This window comes from Saccopteryx bilineata, chromosome 2 (genome assembly GCF_036850765.1).
Source record: "Saccopteryx bilineata isolate mSacBil1 chromosome 2, mSacBil1_pri_phased_curated, whole genome shotgun sequence".
Lineage (NCBI taxonomy): Eukaryota > Metazoa > Chordata > Mammalia > Chiroptera > Emballonuridae > Saccopteryx > Saccopteryx bilineata.
In genome coordinates this window covers 192,194,400-192,215,007 of record NC_089491.1, presented here as the reverse complement: position 1 = coordinate 192,215,007, position 20,608 = coordinate 192,194,400, and the positions used below count along the sequence as shown (strand labels likewise).

Sequence of the window (20,608 nt, the reverse complement as noted above, 5' to 3'; positions counted from 1 at the left end):
CTACAACAAAAGCCAAAAATTTTAACTTATGAGTTTCCTTATCAGTTGTAGAGAACTTAAAAGAATTTATAGCATTTCTAAATAAGTAAAATTTTTATACATCTGTTTGTTTAAAATTTTCTTTTATTCCCACATTAAGTGGTTTGTATAAGGGAGACACAGCAAACCCAATTTTGAAAATAATAGTTGATAGTAATACTGGCCCTCATATACTTAGGCAGTGATACTACTGACTTTACTGCAGGCCCGGACTTTTAATTGGTTTTCTGGTGCTACTGTTTATGGTGGTGGGTTTGGAGCTGAGAGATATTAGCTTAATAACTGGCCTGCTGTTGGAGGAGAGAGCTGCCTGGGGAAGAGGAGACCCCTAACCTCTAATTAAGCCATGCTTTAGGCTAGCCCAGCCTGGGCTACAAAGCAGGGGTTGGCAGACTTTTCCTAAAAGGCCAGACAGTAAATATTTTTAGCCTTTTAGGTCATATAGTCTCTGTACTAACACCTTGTAGAGTGAAAGCAATCGTAGGCAATATGTATTGAATAGACAAGTAGACATGGCTGTATTCCAGTAGAATATAATGGATTAACTTTGAACTTTGGAGTTCATGTAATTTTCTTTGTGACTACATGTCACAAAGTAGTATTCTTTTGATTTTTTTTTTAAAAACCATTTCAACATATATAGACTCTCTTTATGTCATAGGACATATAATAGGGGTGGCAGCTGGTTTGGCCAGTGGGCTTTATAGAGCTTGCCAACCTTTACTCCATACTTTTCAACTCTATTAGCATTTCATCTTTTATATCATAAAGCCAATTTTATCTCAGTCATAAGAGAAAACTAACATACCCAAATGAAAAGTTCTTTTTGGTTCTATATCTTGGGGTATTTGTGTTTTAGAACTTCTTTTTAAGTGTATCATTAAAGGTTATTTTATTTATACTTATTTATTTACTTATATTTGGCCACTTTTAAAGTCTTTTTAGGCATCAGGGAGTATAAGGGGAAGTTGTAGGTAGAGTTTTAAAATTTCTTTTCCATAAGGCCATATTATAGATTTTCTTGTTATTCTACTTTGCTTGATGAAAAGCTATTATTTCTTAATGTTACTGGTACCTGATTAGACTGACATTTTAGATATCAGTTTGTAAGACTTTTGAACCAAAAATTTCAAAATAATTTATTATTATTAGCTGCAAATGTGCTAATAAAGAAAAAGCAAATATACTGAATTCTTACGTGTCTAAGAATAAAAAGTATACGCTGCTCTTTCCTCAGTAACGGGCTGAATCTTTACAGCTCACAGTTAAGCTGAGTTAGCGTGAACATGCAGAATGGTGGTTCTTCTTTGGCTGAAAGTAGGGAATCTCGTGACTTTCTCTTTCTTCTGGAGTTACTGTGTGCAAAGAGCTTCAGAAAATAAGGCTGAAGAGTGTCATGTTGCCTGCTTAGGTAGTACTAAAGTTTTGGTTTAGTGACTTACGTAAAGGCATCTGCTTTCCCCTCTTAAGACTTTTAAATGTGCCTTTCCTGTACAGAGAGACCAGGTTAACAGAACTGAGTTCATATATTACTTTTGTAATTATTTTGGTCAATAAGGTGAGTTGTGAGTTTCAGAAGTTTTTCATCCAGGAAAGAATTAATTAATGCTCCTTCTTACAGTGAATGAACTGTGTCAACTTGCAGGCTAACAATGTTAGTTCATGTCAAGGGGACCTTTTGTTAAGAAGTATAAACAGTATATCTTCCTGATTGGGTTGAATTGACTGATGGGTCGGAATAGTTTGTGCCCAATGGGTGTCCTTTCATGATGCTCTGTTTGGTGGTCTTCGTCCATTACACTAGGCTGTGAGCTTCAGGATTCTCAGTACCTCTTCATGTGTTCCATGATCTTGTTAGAGCCATGTAGGCACAGAAATAGCAACGTGCATGATTCTTGTCCACGGAGCCTGGAACATCACAGGCACCAGTTCAGTAATTGTCTTAATTGAGCCATCGGAAACTTTTCTAGTCTCAAAAGGCTGCTTGCTCTTCTGGCCATGTTTTTCATCATCTTTTTTCTGCCATCAGTTCTACCATTGTAGTTGGATTCACTTCCCATATTTAGATTCTCCTGAATAATCTGTAGTAGAAAATAAAATGTTGAAATTCATTATTTCTACATGGAAATAGTGTGTGTGAAAACTATTAAATACTGGTCTTAAATGAGTAGAAATGGTACATCTTGATTCTGAACTTGTAAAATGAACTTCAACTGGACGAGGTTGGCTTTTTTCAATATTACAACATTAGAAGGCTTAAGAAATTATTATCAAAACTTATACCATGCCCAGAGAACTTAGTGAGTTTAAAAAATAAAATAAAGAAGCTGTCGGCCAAGACCAATATTTTCCTACCAGGGTTAGCATAATGAGTAACTTAAGACAACCCATTTAAATATCAGAATAGGCCTAGCGTGCGGAGGACCCGGGTTTGATTCCCGGCCAGGGCACACAGGAGAAGCGCCCATTTGCTTCTCCACCCCTCCGCCGCGCTTTCCCTCTCTGTCTCTCTCTTCCCCTCCTGCAGCCAAGGCTCCATTGGAGCAAAGATGGCCCGGGCGCTGGGGATGGCTCTGTGGCCTCTGCCCCAGGCGCTAGAGTGGCTCTGGTCGCAACATGGCGACGCCCAGGATGGGCAGAGCATCACCTCCTGGTGGGCAGAGCATCTCCCCTGGTGGGCGTGCCGGGTGGATCCCGGTCGGGCGCATGCAGGAGTCTGTCTGACTGTCTCTCCCTGTTTCCAGCTTCAGAAAAATGAAAAAAAAAAATAAATAAATATCAGAATAGGGAAGTAGCTTGACCTTGGAAAACCACATTGGCAGGTGCTTCACTACTTGGTTTTTGTTCTGCATTATATGCCCAGTGCTGGGCACAGACCAGAGCTCAAGAATTTGAGAAGATGAATGTATTTTAAGAAGAAAAATATCAAGTAAGAGTTGTCATTTGGACCCATTGATCAGGGCCCAATTTTACTTTGTATGATATGGATCTATCTCACTTCCATATAATGATGGAGATAATCTTGCCCTTGAGGGACCAGGACTTCCTGGTGTGGGCCACATTGATGTCTTAGTGATCAACCCAGTCTGGGGCAGAGAACAAGCTGCTTTGTCTCAATCTGAAATCTCCTTCTTTAGGGAAACCTCCTCTTCCCAGTGTCTTCACTGCCACCTCTCTACCAGCAAGCTGAAGATGTCCTCAGTCCACCTGAAAATGATCTTGCTTTCTAAATAGATAAGGATTTAATAAACCACCAGAAGTGACCTCTGAGACGAGATGGCTGTCCTGGACTTGATCTCCTGAGTTACTGAACTGCTTGGCCCTGAACTTGGTGTTCCTGGTACCTGGGCCTCAGGGCTCACTTTTACTTTGCTGCCCTGACCCCTGTACACTTGCTGAAGCATCCTGGTCTCAGCTTTGACCTGGGTTCTCCTGGATTGCTCCGTTCTAGTTTTAAGTTGACTTTAAGTTTTTCTACATATGTTGGACCTGAGTAACTGAGGATAATATATCATAAAATGAGCACACATTGCCCCAATCCTTGTCTGTATCCCCATTTGCCATGTAACTTTGCTGCTCCCATTCCCTGACTCTGGGCTCGGCCGGGGACCTGCACTGGCCAGGTGTTGGAACCCATCCTCCATCCTCCATCCTCTGTCTTGTTGGTCAGGCCAACCTTGCCTGCTAGAGACAGGTGGCCCAGCTGTCAGCCAACACTGGCTGGCACCAACTGTTAGACGAGTGAAGACATCTTAGACCAACAGCCCCCAGCCAACCCGTCATCTTACTGTGGCCATGCCAGTGAGCCCCAGTGAGCCGAGCTGAGCCCTGCCAAAATCCTTAACCCCCAAGACTGTGACAGTAGATGGCAGAGAGGTGATACACTGGCCTTGGTTGGTTCCTGTGGGTAGATTGTCTGATTCTAGGTTCTGGGGGTTCCGGCGCTATCTTACTACAGCTGTCCTGCCACCCTGGGAATTCCACTTATGTAGGAAGTGAGGCAGAACTGTCAGTTCCAATGCTTGTCCTGCCACAAAGAATGTTTTATTGCAACATGGCCATGCCCACTGTTTACATATCATCTGTGGCTGCTTTCATTCCACAAGGAGTAGTTGCAACAGAGACCATATGGCCCACAAAATCTAAACTATTTACTGTCTTCCTCCCTTCTGCCAGGAAATAGTGATGTATGAGTTAATAGGAAATCCCAGGAGAAGTTGAGCTGTTCTAGCCAAGTTCATAGTGAATACTTTACTATTAGGTGAAATTTAAAAAGGTGAAATTTGAACATAGACTTTATTGGTAAAATTCCAAGGCTGGAGAAATACAAGTCAGGTGGAAAAAAATTGTTTTTATACATTGACCATATATGGTTAGAAAACAATGAAAAATTTGCTATAATTACCAAAAAATAAATGCAATGTAGGCATAAATATAAGAAAAAATGTATTCATGGACATTTTTCCTGTTTTATTGAAGAACAATGAGACTCACCTAAATGGTAACTACATTTTGTTGCTGGGCAGGAAGCTGTTTAGTGGGTTAATAGCAACGCTCCTAGAAGGTAGGGTACAGGAAAGTGGATTGACTGAACCAACTGGACTGAAAAATTCAGAAGTCATCAACAGTCCTCTTGCTAAATGTTTGCCCTTATGGGCCAAGGATTCAGCTGGGTCGTTCACTCTTACTTATCTGTGTTCACAGATCATACTGTCACTTGGCTGTCATCAGGACGGTTCAAAGGATGGCTTCATTTCAGTTGCTAATGTTCCTTCCCCAGCAGAAATACTTTACTTTATCTGATTTGTGAAAGTTATGTACGCCAATGGTACATTTAAAAAAACTGGGGGACATCAGAATGCTTTGACTATCTCCAGATGGCAGGTTGAAGAGTGACTGTTGAACATTTTGAGGATACACGCTTATACCATGATCCCATGTGCTTGTGCCTATAGCCACATGCATGTTAATGGTGAAGGCAGGCTGTGAAGCTCACTCAGTGTGAGGGGGTGTATACTCAACAATCATGTGGATTGGCTCCTTGTGGGGTTTCTTACAATGACGAATAGCAAATTAAAATACGCTTCTAGCCTGACCTGTGGTGGCACAGTGGATAAAGCGCCGACCTGGAAACGGTGAGGTCGCCGGTTCAAAACCCTGGGCTTGCCTGGTCAAGGCACATATGGGAGTTGATGCTTTCTGCTCCTCCCCCCTTCTCTCTCTCTCTCTCTCTCTCCTCTCTAAAAAAAAAAAAAAAAAACACGCTTCTATTAACTGGGCCAATGCCTGATTCTCTAGTGAAAATGTTGCTGAAGTTGACAGATGTGAGGCCCAAGCAGGCCCTCTACTCACTGAGTATCTCTGCAGCCCCAAATCCCAAAGGTATTACTAGCCTGAAGCGCCGAGAACTTCTGAGAGCCCAGAGAGGAGAGGGGAAAGTGGGGACAGTGACTACCTGGGCAGAGCCTCAGCTGTCCTGAGGGACAGATGGAGGGAGTTTTCTTTCTTTCTATGGCATATTTAAATTTATATATAGGGTTTGGCAAAAGTAGGTTTACAGGTGTGAGTACTTGAAACAGTTTATTCTTTTTTTTGTTTAAATTTTTTTCTATTGATTTGAGAGAAAGACAGGAAGGGAGACAGAGAGAAAGAATCATCATCTCATTCCACTTAGTTCCATTTAGTTGTGTACTCATTGGTTACTTCTCATAGATGCCCTGACCAGGGATCAAATGTGTGATCTTGGAACTCTGAGACAAAACTCTATCCACTGATCCACCAGGCCAAGGCCCAGAGTTTATTCTTGTATTATTACTTATTGTATTTTTCCTATGAACAATTGTAAACCTACTTTTGCCCCACCCTGTACTTCCCTGATTGGTTTTCATATTCAGATAAATCAGGGACTGGGCTAGGAATTATGTGAATAGCCTCTGAAAAGCTGGAGACAGTTATGATTTTAAAAACATTGTACTGGTCTGACCAGGCAGTAGCGCAGTGGATAGAGCATCGGACTGGGATGCAGAAGACCCAGGTTCGAGACCCTGAGGTCGCCAGCTTGAGTGCGGGATCATCTGGTTTGAGCAAAAGCCCACCAGCTTGAACCCAAGGTCGCTGGCTCCAGCAAGGGGTTACTCGGTCTGCTGAAGGCCCGCGGTCAAGGCACATATGAGAAAGCAATCAATGAACAACTAAGGTGTTGCAACACGCAATGAAAAACTAATGATTGATGCTTCTCATCTCTCTCTGTTTCTGTCTGTCTGTCCCTGTCTGTCCCTCTCTCTGACTCACTCTCTGTCTCTGTAAAAAATAAATAAATTAAAAAAAATAATAAAAACATTGTACTGTTACACAAAATCTGGGCTTTTTAAAAAAATATATTTTTGATGTTCTTTTCCCCTTTCCTTCTACTTCAAAAACATTAACCCTTTGAATAGTGAGTTTTGTTCATGCTTGCTGACCCCCGGGAGTGAGTTTATTTTCAAAAAATGAAATTAGTTCCATTTACAGTTTTATTAGCTTAAAATCATGTTTGTTTGATAACCAATTTATGGAAACAAGAAGAATGTACATTTGCCTTTTTTAAATGTTGTTTACACATTTTTAAAATAAAACTTTTTGTACAATTATAGTCTTGATGGTCAGGAGGCACGAGGACATACATGAACGTTCATATTACTCAAAGGGTTAAAAAATGATAAAAATGAATGAATGAGAGAAAAATGTTCACTTGATACTTCATGCAGGAGGTAGACTGTACTTTTGGACATTGTTCCTGAGGTTTCACGCTTCAGGGACTCGTTTGGGATTTTGTGGAGCATGAACTTAATCTGTGCATGTGTGGTGAGAATGTGTGCTGGGCCCTGGGACACTCAGAGAATCTGGCTGGGCCTCTGTGTCAGTGATAGAGCCCTGTCTGGGACTAGAAACATGGTTACATCACCACCAAACAGGCTGGTGACACACGTGGTCAACGCCATCAGAAGAGATCCTGGCCTGCTGTTTTCTAATTGGTCTCTGTTGAAGTAGGAAGTAAGTACAGTGCAGAGCACCCCTCTGCCTGGGACTGGAAGAAAAGAGGTCACCAGATTATAGGTAGCACATGAGTGCTGCTCTTAAGTAGCTAAGGGTCTAGGTCAGGGGTCCCCAAACTACGGCCCGCGGGCCGCATACGGCCCCCTGAGGCCATTTATCCGGCCCCCGCCGCACTTCCAGAAGAGGCACCTCTTTCATTGGTGGTCAGTGAGAGGAGCATAGTTCCCGCTGAAATACTGGTCAGATTGTTGATTTAAATTTACTTATTCTTTATTTTCAATATTGTATTTGTTCCCATTTTGTTTTTTTTACTTTAAAATAAGATATGTGCAGTGTGCATAGGGATTTGTTCATAGTTTTTTTTATAGTCAGGCCCTCCAATGGTCTGAGGGACAGTGAACTGTCCCCCTGTGTAAGAAGTTTGGGGACCCCTGGTCTAGGTTGTTATAGTAAAAAAAACCTCATTAAAGAAATACAAAGAAATACATGCAGACAACTTCTACCAAGTTAATAACTCAGACCCGCACTCCTGTCCAGCGTCTCCCTGCAGACACACTTCACACTTGATCTGGAAACATACCCTTCTGTTTGGGATATATTTTTGTATTATTATTATTATTATTAATTATTATTAAGTGAGAGGAAGGAAGATAGAAAGACAGACTCCCACATGCACCCTAACTGGGATCCACCTGGCAAACCCCCTATGCGGAGATGTTCTGCCCATCTGGGGCTGTTGCTTGGCAACAGGAACCATCTTCCATGCAGGGGGCCAACTAACTTGAATTAATCGAACCATGGTTGCAGGAGAAGAGAGAGAGAAAGAGAAGGGGTGTTGGTGGAGAAGCAGATGGTCTCTTTTCCTGTGCCCTGACTGGGAATTGAACCCGGGACATCCACAGGCCAATGCTCTACCACTGAGCCAACTGGCCAGGGCCGTATTATTTCTTTACAATCCTCCCCACCCCACCATCTTTTTTTCTGTTCTCTCCTGGGCCAAGGGTTCAGCTGAGTCATTCGCTCTCACTTATCTGTGTGTTCACAGATCATGCTGTCACCTGTCTGTCATCAGACAGTTCAAATGATGGCTTTATTTCAGTTACTAACTTTCCTTCCCCAGCAGAACTCTTTCTAGAACTCCACTAGTCAGATGTTGGACCACGTATACAAGTTCTTTAATTTTTTCTCTTCTTTCCAATGGGCCATCTCTGTCATTTTGTTCTTTTTCCCAGGGATTTCCACCGACTGACCCCCCCCCCCCAAGCCTTTGTACTGAAATTTCCATTTGAACTACCATGTATCTCATTTGCAGTTTTCTTTCTCTTCATGTTTCTTTCTGACTCTGTCTTCTTACTGAGTTTTGGATATAATATCTTCCACCATCTTTCTGAGGATATTACAGTGTTTTTACTCATTTCTTGCATTGCTGTGATTTCCTCATAGTACCAACTGAATTTTGTTTTTGTGTCGGCCCCTGTCTTTAACGTTAGAGGCTGACTAGTGATGGGTAACGGTGTGTTGTGCTTAAGAAAGAGGCACTGACAAACTACGGGATTTGTGTGTGGGGAGTGGGCTCATAGCCCCCGGGCACCTTTTCCGGGGAGATGGCAGGTCCAGCTTTCTCTCTGAGATCTATCTCCAGGTGTTAGTACCTGTGGGTTTCTTCTCCTTGATACACAGTGCCTCCAGAAGAGAACCTGCTGACTCCCCACCCAGCCTTGTTGCTCATCTAAGGAGAGTGCGTGGTGGGGAGAGTGCATGCTTATGGGGGGGGGGGCTCTCACCATTCATTATTTACACTTGATCTCAGCTCCCTGATTGTGCAGTGTGTCACACCTGCCCTCTTCCTGTGTCTAGTGTGGTCTAGTTGAGTTTCCACAGGAGCAGGGAGGGAGCTTCTCCCTGGTGATTTGTAACATGGTATCTGCAGACCTTGACTTTGCCAGGTCTTTTAGGAGACTCTGTCTTCCTTCTGATAGATGTGTTCCTTTCCCCAGACATGAGTATCAGCTTTGTCCACTCCCCTGGTCATTCACCTTACCACTTTTGTACCATTCCCCATATTCCAAAAAATTTGATCTTCTGTTTGTTGTATATCTTGATATCCTTCACCTCTGGCCCTATATTTTAATTTAAAATTTTTTGTTGAGGTATAATTAACCTATAGCATATTATTTTCAGGTATATAATACAGTGATTTGATATTTTATATATTGTAAAGTGATCACAATAAGTCTAGTTAGGATGATTCTTTCAGTTTGGTTTTATTGAGATTTCTGGAGGGAGCAGAGATAAATAATGTGTTTTATTCACCATGTGTTTTTGGAAGTCCAGAGCCTAGATTGGTACATGAGTCAATTGGAACAACTCCAGCTAAAAAGATTTTTTTTTGCAAAATCTATAAGCTGGTCCTTAAATTAACTTATTTCTGAACTGTTGTTCATATGGAGTTTTGTTCTTGCTTGACTTGACCTCTTTTACCTTCTAGAAGATTCAAATTTAAACAAAATTTAATGCCAGTTAAAGCAATCTCTCCTTTAATAAAGAAGGCATATTGTCTTTATCTTTTTAATTTTTAGTTGTGGTAAAAAAACCACATTACATAAAAATTACCTTCCTTACCATTTTAAGTGTACAGTTCAGTGATATTAAGTACAGTCACATTGTTGTATAGCCATTACCACCATCATTTCCAGAACTTTTCATCTTCCCAAAATAAAACTTCATACCCATTAAACACAAACTCCTCGTATGCCTCCCCTAGCCCCAGCAACCTCCATCTGCTTTCTGTCTCTATGAACTTGACTCCTAGGGGCCTCTGATCAATGACACCATACAGTATGTGTCTTTTGGTGACTGCCTTATTTCTTTCAGCATAATGTCCTAGTTCATTCATGTTGTAGCAGGTGTCAGGATTTCCTTTCTAAGGCTGAATAATACTACATTGTGTGATTTTACCACAATATGTTTATCCATTCATTCACTGATGGACATTTAGATTGCTTGGCGACTGTGAACAACGCTCAAATGAACATGGATGTATAAATATCTCTTCAAGGCCCTGCTTTCATTATTTTTGGACATACACCCCCAAGTGGGGTTGCTTGATGATATGGTAATTCCATTCCTAATATTTTGAGGAAGCACCATACCATTTTTCACAGCAGCGCATCATTTTACAACCCCGCCAGTTGTGCGCAAAGTTTCCACTTTCTCCGTTGGCTTTATCTTTTTAACTTAAGGAATGCTGCTTTTCAATAAAACTTCAAAAATAGAAATATTAAAAAATCACCTATATCCCACCTGATCACATTAACATTTCCTTTTCTCTAATTTTAAGTAAAAGTTTACCTTTGCTGAAGGATGACAAATACTAGTTTGAGTCCTGGTGCTAGGCTGACCTCTAGAGGTAGCTCTGGTGTACAACAGCCACTCCCCAATGCACTTGGAACTGGAAGGTTCTTCACTGTTAACAGTGTGTCCTGTGTGAAGGTGCAAAAGCTGTTGGGAGTCATATCATTTTTCTAGGTTTTTATTTACATCTTCTGTAAAGCCTGAGGCAGAAGTCCTCCCATAATACTCCATGAAAAATATTGGAACTAGTCATAACTGGGACAAAATGTTGCCAAGCAGCTATGTTTGACTGTGGCATGTCGCTTTGTGGAGCTTGAAGGGGAGGCGAGGGGTTTGGATGTGAGTGTCTGAAAGCTCCTCCCAGCCTGTAATCCAGGTTCCCCTCAAGATACTGCACAGCAGGTCTTGGTGTGCAGCGATCTTGTAGTTTAATGTGTAGCACATCTGTCCCCTCTGCCGGTGTCCTGCCAGGGGAAAAGGGCCTTGAGGCCATCCCTTAGGTAGAGTCTTCATTTGCATGTCATCTGTATGAGGCCACTGGCTGTGGCTGTTACACGGCTGGCTTCCTTCTTCCCTGATGCATAGCGATGTCCCAGAGAAGGAACAAGAGGCTCCCTTGTCCTCCCTTTGATTTGATCTCAACTGACTCAGGACATTTGGGAGAAAGTCCAAACGTTTGCTTTGGTCTGCTGAAGTTAAAGGTGAAGATGAATTGAGCACGTGGGCTACTCAGGGCAAAATGGTTAATCATTATGTCATTGAGCTTTGGCATTTAAAACCTCTGAGTTCAGCAGAAAACAGTTTTGTGAGACTGGAGGCTAGAGGAACTTTAATTTTTTTTTTTTTTTAGGTTTAACAGATGACCAGAAGCAAATAGGTCAGGATTGGTTGTTGTTAATTCTTGATGGTAGAAATATGGGGATGTTTATTACTCTTTTTCCATTTTTTTATTTCTTAAAATAAGTTTTGAAAAGAAAATAGTCCTAGTAAAGGAACAAGGTGCCCTGTTAAGTTTCTTTCTTGTTTCCCTGTGATAACAAATACTTATCAATTGAAGCGTTTCATTTTTGTTTTGTTTTTGGTGGCTACTAACAGTTCACAGGTATGAGCACTTATATTCTGGTTATATTTATGGGCAATAAATATATGGGTAGTTAACTTTTATCAATGCCATTAATTCCTAGACTTAGTTGTTGCTGCAGGTCTAATTTGTATAAATCATATAGTTCAAAGCTGGGCAGTCCTTTTTTTTTTTTTGTATTTTTTCGAAGTTAGAAGCGAGGAGGCAGTCAGACAGACTCCCCGCATGTGCCTGCCACCCGGCATGCCCACCAGGGGGCGATGCTCTGCCCATCTGGGATGTTGCTCTGTTGCAACTGGAGCCATTCTAGTACCTGAGGTGGAGGCCGTGGAGCCGTCCTCAGCGCCCGGGCCAACTTTGCTCCAATGGAGCCTTGGCTGCAGGAGGGGAAGAGAGAGATAGAGAGAAAGGAGAGGGAGAAGGATGGAGAAGCGGATGGGTGCTTCTCCTGTGTGCCCTGGCTGGAATCAAACCTGGGACTTCTACACACCGGGCTGACACTCTACCGCTGAGCCAACCAGCTAGGGCTGGACAGTTTTTTTCTTTTTAATTTGTTTTTATTGCTTGATTTTAGAGAGATAGGGGGAGGAAGAGAGAGAGATGGATAGATACATAGATAGGTAGGTAGGTAGATAGAAGCATTCATTTATTGTTTCACTTAGTTGTATGTCCATTGATTGCTTCCCATATGTCCCCTGACCGAGGATCAAACCTGTAATCTTGATGTTTTGGGATGAAGCTCTAACCAACTGAACTAACTGGCCAGGGCCAAAACTGAGCAGTTTAGATTTGTTGTCATTTCCTTCAGCTCATAGGCCCACTAAATCTCTAAGCGAAGTAGATGCTAGGTCCTTTCAGGTTGTCAAGGATGAAAGTATTCAGATTACATCTGTCGAGGAGGATCATTTATGAGACTGTGAGGAAAACAGGAAGCCTTTGCTGTCATAGAAATAACACATTGTTTAGGGGATACCTGAGCCTCTGATGGTCAGACAGTAGCTCTGGTAACTAGTAGCAGCTCTAGAATGGAAGGGTTATTGCAGGTTCTTGTCTCAGGGCCTGTGTTTCTAATGTCCACCATTGTTGTGGTTCTGCTACTGGCTGTCCAGGTCTTGCTTGTCCTGCCCTTGACCAGTCTGCTTTCTAAGTCTTTATTTCAAACTTCCAAGACGGATGAGCTGATTGGGTGGCCACATGCCATTGTTAGCACAGTCTCTCACAGGGATGTCCTCTGGAGCCAAGCTGCCCTCAGAAGCTGGACTGCAGGTCCTCTGTGCACAGTTGCCTTCAGTTCAGCCTCTCATCTTGGTCCAGTCCGGGAAGTCACAGTATTGGCTCACATGGGACCCAGCCTGTTGGTAAGGAAAGCCTGAAAGAAGATGGCAGGTTTGCTAGGTACACTGGGGCTCCCAGAAGGGAACATACAAGCCCTGCAGTCTTAGTAGCTCAGCAGGTTGGGACTCAGGTGTCAGGAATATTTGTGAGGGAGAAGTGCACACGAATTCTTCTCTTTCTCTTCAGTGTATTGAGTACCTTGAATCTCCAGATTTTAAGGCAGTAAATTGTACCAAGTAGTCCTATAAATAAATTCCACTAGACAGGATTTTCTTTTTTCTTTCCATTTTAATTTTAATTTATTTTTATTTTTTAGTAAGAGAGAGAGAGAGACAAAGTGAGGGACAGACAGAAACAGACAGACAGGAGAAGAGAGAGATGAGAAGCATCAATTCTTTGTTGTGGCATCTTAGTTGTTCATTAATTGCTTTCTCATATATGCCTTGACCGGGGGGCTACAGCAGAGCCAGTGACCCCTTGCTCAAGCCAGTGATCTTGGGTTCAAGCCAGTGATCTTGGGCTTTAAGCCAAGTGATCTTTAGGCTTAAGCCAGCGACCATGGATCATATCTATGATCCCACGCTCAAGCCAGCAACTCTGAGCGCATGTTGGTGAGCCTGTGCTCAAGTCAGATGAACCCACACTCAAGCTGGTGACCTTGGGGTTTGAAACTGGGTCCTCTGCATCCAAGGCTGATGCTGTATCCACTGTACCACCGCCTGGTCAGGCAGGATTCTTTTTTATAAATGAGAGGCATCCAAGCTTCACAGGAAGAGTCAGGAAGAGGAAGTGATTCCTCTTAATGTGTTCAAGAGAAAGGTTCCGAAAATGGCCCATCCCATGCTGCTTCGCAGCTGGATGTTCGTGGGCAAGTCTGTGACCCATTTGTGCTGTGATATCTGTGTCACCAAAATGAATAAGATAGACTAAATAAAAAAAGAACCACCTTTATGATTTGATGCATTTCATTTAAATATCTGTAGTTTTTAAGGCTAAATTTATTGGATTCAGGTATTATTTATTTATCTTTTTTTTCCAAATGGGTAGAACTGGGAAACAAAAGCGGGACCTTAGTAGTAATAATCCTCACATCAGTAATATTTTTTTTATTTGTATATGTGAACAAGAGCCATAGTAAAATCACTTAATAATTTTATTATAAATTATTTTTATATAGTAGAGCTTGTATTCACATTGAATAACATCATCATTACAAAAATGAAGACAGTGAATATTTCCATTTTTTCATAAAATATAAAATATACCAGATATCTAGGATTATTAAAAATTCTTTTTTATTAAATTTACGGAGGTGACATTGATTAATAAGATCATATAGGTTTCAAGTGTACATATGTGATCTATACATTGCACTGTATGCTCACTATCCAAAGTCAAACTATTTTCTATCACTATATATTCGGCCCCCTGTATTCCTCCTACCTCCTCCACCACCTTTTCTCTGGAAACCACCATATTATTGTCTGTGTCTGTGAATTTCAGTTTTATATTCCATATATAAGTGAAATCATAAAGTTTGTAGCTTTTGATTGACTAACTTCATTTAGCATAATATTCTCAAGATTTATTCATGTTGTTGCAAATGGCAGTATTTCATCTTTACTTATAGCTAAGTAGTATTCCATAGTATGTATGTACCACATCTTTTTTATCCAGCCCTCTATCAAAGGATATTTTGGTTGTCTCCATGTCTTGGCCACTGTAAATAATGTTGCAATGAATATAGGAGGGCATATCTTTTTGAATAAATGTTTTTGAGTTTTTCAGGTAGGTACACAGTAGAGGGATTGCTGGGTCATATGGTAACTCTATTCTTAATTTTTTGAGGAACTGCGAGACTGCCTTCCACAGTGGCTGTACCAGTCTACATTTCCACCAGCAGTGAATGGGGGTACCCTTTTCTCCGCAGCCTCTCCAACACTTGTTATTAATTGTCTTGTTGATAATAGCTATTCTGACAGGTGTGAGGTACTATATCATTGTAGTTTTGATTTGCATTTCCCTAATAACTAGTAAAGTTGAACAGCTTTTCATATATCTCTTGTCCATATGGAATACCATCAAGCAGAAACAACAGACAAACACAAAGGAAAAGAACCAATGGAGGCACAGAAGTATAGGAAATCCTCAAGCATCAATAATTACCTTATATGAAAATGGACTGAACTCACCAATAAAGAGACACAGAGTGGCAGACTGGATCAAATAACAAAACCCAACTATATGTTGCCTTCAGCAGACACATCTAAGATTTAGAGACAAAGTTAGACTTGAAGTAAAAGGGTGGAAAATGATTCTCCAAGCGAATAACAACCACAGAAAAGCAGGTATAACCATACTTATATTTGACAAAATAGACTTCAAGATAACAGAGGAAACAAGAGACAAAGATGGACATTTTATAATGATAAATAGGGTCCTACATCAAGAAGACATGTAACACTTCTTAACATATGTACACCCAATCAGGGACCACCAAAATATATAAAGCAACTAACAGAACTAAAGGTAGAAACTGACAAAACACTATTATAGCTTGGGGACCTTAATACTCCATTGACAGATCTAGATAGATCATTCAGACAGAAAAATCAATAAAGAAATACTGACCTTAAATGACACATTAGACCAAATGGACATAACTGACATTTACAGAGCCTTTCATCCGAGAACATCAGATTATACATTCTTCTCCAGTACACATGGAACATTCTCAAGGACAGACCATATATTGGGCCATAAAAATAGCTTCAACAAATTCAAGAAGATTGAAATTATATCAAGCATATTCTCTGGCCATAATACTCTGAAATTAGACATCAACTGCAAAAAAGAAGTAAAGAAACCTACAAGAATGTGAAAAGTAAACAACATACTTCTAAAAATGACTAGCTCAAAGAAGAAAAAAAGCAGAGATTAAAAGATATATACAAACAAATGAGAATGACAGTATGGCATATCAACACTTCTGGGATGCAACAAAAGCAGTAATAAGAGGGAAGTTAATATCATTACAGGCTTATATTAAAAAATAAGAGAGATACCAGTTGAACAACCTAACATCACACCTTAAAAACTAGAAAAAGAAGAACAAAGGCAACCCAAAGCAGAAGAAAGGAAATAGTAAAAATTAGAGCAGAATTGAATAAGATAGAGAACAAAAACACTATATAAAATATTAATAAAACAAACAGCTAGTTTTTTGAAAAGATGAATAAAATCAACAACCCCCTGCCTAGACTCACTAAAGAAAAAAGACAAGAGACTCATAAACAAAATCCGAAATGAAAGAGAAGTTAGTTACCACAGACATCACAGATATACAAAGAATCATACTGGGATACTATGAAAGACTATATATATCATCAAATTCAATAACCTAGAAGAAATGTATAACTTTCTATTAATATGGAGTCATGAAGAATTGGAAAACACAAACTGATAAAGAGGAAATTGAAACAACTATCAAAAACCTCCCCAAAGATAAATATCCGGGAATATTAGACTTTAAAGAAACAGTCTAGAGCTTAGTTTCTGGCAATATGGCAGAGAAAGTATCCTGATAACCCTTTCAAGCTTCCAATAATTAAGAATATGGAATAGATGTATATAGTTAATAGGTTATTTTATAATGCATAGCTGAATTGGCAAGAAAGTAACAAATTTTCAGAGACCTATCTGAGAGCCCAGATCCCAAGGGATGTGTGAAAACTGTAACTTCCCTAAGAGTATTGGCCTATCTTGCTAATCTAGACCTTTGGTTATAGCAGCAAACCTTAAGCCTGTAGATCAGGGGTCCCCAAACTTTTTACACAGGGGGCCAGTTCACTGTCCCTCAGACTGTTGGAGGGCCGGACTATAAAAAATACTATGAACAAATCCCTATGCACACTGCACATATCTTATTTTAAAGTAAAAAAACAAAACGGGAACAAATACAATATTTAAAATAAAGAACAAGTAAATTTAGATCAACAAACTGACCAGTATTTCAATGGGAACTATGGGCCTGCTTTTGGCTAATGAGATAGTCAATGTCCGGTTCCATATTTGCCACTGCTAGCCGTAACAAGTGATATGACGCGCTTCTGGAGCCATGAAGCGTATGTCCTGTGCCACCGGAAGTAGTACTGTGCGTGAGCGACGCCGCGCTTTGCGTCCTCTCACTGACCACCAATGAAAGAGGTGCCCCTTCCGGAAGTGCGGCAGGGCTGGATAAATGGCCTCGGGGCTGCATGCGGCCTGCGGGCCGTAGTTTGGGGACCCCTGCTGTAGATGATGGGGGTAAAATTGGAGATCTTGAATGAAGCTAGTATTCATTCTTGGTGAAAGGAGAGCTAGGGAGAATACTGTATAACTCACCCTAATATGTGCAGGCTCATCTGTCTTGACCTTGACTGTGGGTAGAAGGGAGAGAAAGTTTCTCTGAGAGTTTATCTCATAAATGAGCCCTCTTAGAGTTTTGAAGCCTAAATTCATACTACTTGTGTGGTCTTAAAAATTCTAAGCCACCCTGGCTGGTTGGCTCAGTGGTAGAGCGTCAGCCTGGTGTACAGGAGTCCCGGGTTCGATTCCCGGCCAGGGCACACAGGAGAAGCGCCCATCTGCTTCTCCACCCCTCCCCCTCTCCTTCCTCTCTGTCTCTCTCTTCCCCTCCCGCAGCCAAGGCTCCATTGGAGCAAAGTTGGCCCGGGTGCTGAGGATGGCTCTGTGGTCTCTGCCTCAGGCACTAGAATGGCTCTGGATGCAACAGACCAATGGCCCAGATGGGCGGAGCATCGCCCCCTGGTGGGCATGCCGGGTGGATTCCGGTCGGGCGCATGCAGGAGTCTGTCTGACTGCCTCCCCATTTCCAACTTCAGAAAAATACAAAAAAAAAAAAAAAAAAAAAAATCCAAGCCAAGAAATTCAGATTGGTTCCTTGGTTATTAGTGTCTCCAAATGCCTGTTTAGAAGCAAAATGTGTATTGTCTCCAGAGCAGTATACCTTAAACCCAAGACTAAATTTCCACAGATTCAAAGTTCAGCACACAACCCAAAATCACAAAACATGAGAGACCAGGTATTAATGAGCACAGAGAATTGAATTGAAGTTGGATCTGAAGATACCATTCAGTATGTAATTCAGGAGTAATTCAGGAGTTGAAGTGATGGAAAATGTGTAGAAGTAGTTCACTAGATGTCTGAAAGATTTAGACTAGGGAAAGAAGCAATTTATGAAGATACAGTGGTTGAGAGTTCATGTCAGCTACAGACGTGAATCCCCATTTTGGAAGAACCAAGTGTCCCAAGCAGCATAAATACAAAGGGTATCTATCCCTGGATGAGTCATTGTGAAACTATAAAACACCAGGGAACATGAGGAACATGAAAAGCAACCAGAGAAAGACGGACTCCCTACAAAGGAATGATAGATTGACAGCAGACTTCTTGGTAGCCAGCAGAATTCCATACTGGTGGAATAATACCTGCCAAGCACAGAGCCAGTCACAATAGGCAGATCCTCTCTGTTCTGTAAGCATAAATTTGGACAGTCAGTGTACAGGAAATTTAGATACATTCCCTATTTTATTTGTTCTACCCTTTTAAAAGAACAGGTATGACTGATAGAATAATGGCTCCCCAAAGATGTCCAGGTCCTAATTCTATAACCTGTGAATGTGGCAAAAGAGGCTTTGCAGATGTAATAAAGTTAAGAACATAAAATGGGGAGATTATCTGGGTGTCTCAGTTGGATCACAAAGGTCCATATGGGGCAAAGAGGAAGGCAGGAGACTCAAAGAAGGAGGTCTGATGGTAGACATGGAGGTTGGAATGAAGGTGGAAGAGGGTCGTGAAACCAATGAAAGCAGGTGGTTTGTAGGCTGTGGGAAAGGCAGGGATGGACCCACCCTCAGAGCGTCCATTAGTCCACCTTACATTTCTGACCTCCAAACGGTAAGATGGTGTGTTTTTTGAGCCACCAAGTCTGGTAATTTGTTACAGGAGCAATGGGAGACAAATACAACAGCTTTGTTGAGGTATCATTTATATACCATGCAATCAACTTGTTCAAGGTGTGCAATTAAATGGTTTTTGGTATATTTATAGGGTTGTATAATCGTAAACATTTTTGAAAGATGGATCAAAAACGTGTTGTGAAATTGAAAAGAGAAATGATCTTTGAATGAGATGGTGCTCTCCTCACTGGTCACATGCATAAAAACTGCAGCTGTGTTTGGTGGGGTTGCTGGTATGTGACCCCAGAAATCCTAGGACTTAAAAACCTTTGCTTTCCCTTTTGATCTTAGTAAGGTAACCTTTTCTTGTGACACTTTTTGCTACATTTCCCTCGATGATATATAAAATATCTATCTGCTGGCACTCAAATCACTCTTTCTTCATTTTAGTTATCAAACTTACAAATCTTATTCAAAACTTATTTTGAATCTTACACTAAGATACTATACAGTACTCTATACAGCTAATATAAGCTTCTTGATAAACTGGCTCAGAAGCCACAACTGAAAAATGTGTTCTTGGGCTGAAGGACTTTGACAGCTTCAAAATGAAAACCATATCATGGAATCATGTAAAAATTGTTTGACTCACTGGCAAAAAAATCCACAGAATTTTTTGGGAAGCATGGATGTTGCTCCTTTGGCACCTTTGTGTGTGTGTATGTGTATGTGCGTGCACACATGCACACACTCTGCCCTGTTGGTTTAATCTGTTGTGAATTTTCAGCAGGACTGACTGCATAACTTGCAAGGCCAAGTGCAAATCACATGTAGGGCCATTGTCTCAGTGTTCATTAAGAATTAGGAGGGTGACAGCAGGCATGACATTCAGTATTGGGCCCTCTGAACACGGGACCCTGTGTGACCACGTAGTCACACGGTAGGAAGCTGGTTGGTCCTCATTAGAAAAGGTCCTTTCTCAGCCCTTCTCCCTAGGGATGGACTACGGGTGAGAATGAAGAACTCCTCCTTTCCAGTTTTACCTCCCATCAGCCTGGTTTCATCCTTTTCGAAAAAAATTTTTAAAGTTTTTAAATTGTAAAATTCATAAAACTTACTGTCATCATTAATTTTCAAGTGTGTACAGTTCAGTGATATTAAATGACTTTTACATTATTGTACAACTGTCCATCTCTATGGCTCTTTTCATCTTGCAAAACTGAAACTCGACCCATTCATTACACATTCCTTTCCCCAGTCCCGCCAACCACCCTTCTTCCTGTCTTTAAAAATATTACTCCTCTAGGAGCCTCACATGAGTAGAATCATACACTATCCATCCTTACGTGATTGGCTTATTTATTTCACTTAGCATAATGTCCTTAAAATTTATCCATGTTGTAGCATGTGGCAGGATGTCCTTTTTTAAGGTTGAATAATATTCCATTGTATGGATGGGCTAACACTTTATTTATCCATTCCTCTGTCTATGGACATTTGGGTTGTTTGTATTTTTTTCCTACTGTGAACAATGCTGCTATGAACATGAGTGTACAAATATCTGAGTCCCTGCTTTTGATTTTTTTTGGTTATGGACCCAGAAGTAGAATTTCTGGATCATGTGGTAGTTATATTAATTAATTAATTAATTTAAGTGAGAGGAGGGGAGATACAGTGGGAGATCCCCAACTGGGATCCACTTGGCAACCTGTCGAAGGCCGATGTTCTGCCCATCTTGGGCCATGGTCGTAAGCAAGCTGTTTTTAGCACCTGAGGTGGAGGCTCCACAAGTCATCCTTAGTAC

The 20,608-nt window shown here is 41.0% G+C and overlaps 1 protein-coding gene across 2 annotated transcripts in view; it reads left to right on the top strand.

Moving 5' to 3' along the window:
• The window catches only part of CRYL1 (crystallin lambda 1), a 154,642-nt gene that overhangs the window by 15,830 nt on the left and 118,204 nt on the right, over positions 1-20,608 (top strand). The window lies entirely within an intron of this gene.